This window comes from Schistocerca gregaria, unplaced genomic scaffold, assembly GCF_023897955.1.
Source record: "Schistocerca gregaria isolate iqSchGreg1 unplaced genomic scaffold, iqSchGreg1.2 ptg000587l, whole genome shotgun sequence".
In the NCBI taxonomy this organism is placed as follows: Eukaryota; Metazoa; Arthropoda; class Insecta; order Orthoptera; family Acrididae; genus Schistocerca; species Schistocerca gregaria.
The window spans coordinates 82,501-83,084 of record NW_026061977.1 but is presented as its reverse complement, the minus strand read 5'-3'; positions in this window follow the sequence as shown (position 1 = coordinate 83,084).

Sequence of the window (584 nt, the reverse complement as noted above, 5' to 3'; positions counted from 1 at the left end):
ACGTGGGTTAGGTTAAGGGCCAACGTGGGTTAGGTTAAGGGCCAACGTGGGTTAGGTTAAGGGCCAACGTGGGTTAGGTTAAGGGCCAACGTGGGTTAGGTTAAGGGCCAACGTGGGTTAGGTTAAGGGCCAACGTGGGTTAGGTTAAGGGCCAACGTGGGTTAGGTTAAGGGCCAACGTGGGTTAGGTTAAGGGCCAACGTGGGTTAGGTTGCCAGAGATGTGTCAAATCAGGATGTACGTTTGGCTGGTGTCAGGTGGTGGGTTGGTTCGATGCCTTTATAAGGGGTGTGGCCAAAGGGTATTTTATTACTTGTACCTTTTGTGTTGTGGCGTGGCGTTGCGTCCTGTGTTGATACTGGGTGGACCACTGTGGGTGTTGCTGGCTGATTTGAGCTGCGTTGTTTGCGGGTGATGTGAGACATTCTGTCTTATTAGTGGACGTGACGTTCCTCTTGTCGTTGTTTGGATAGTGTCCTGTGGCAGCGAGGATAAAATGGATGTTGTTGAACGATAGTGCTTTGGTGCTTTCGCTTTGTTACACACAGAGTGGACTGTGAGATAGGGTGACTGGGTCGCGTGCGG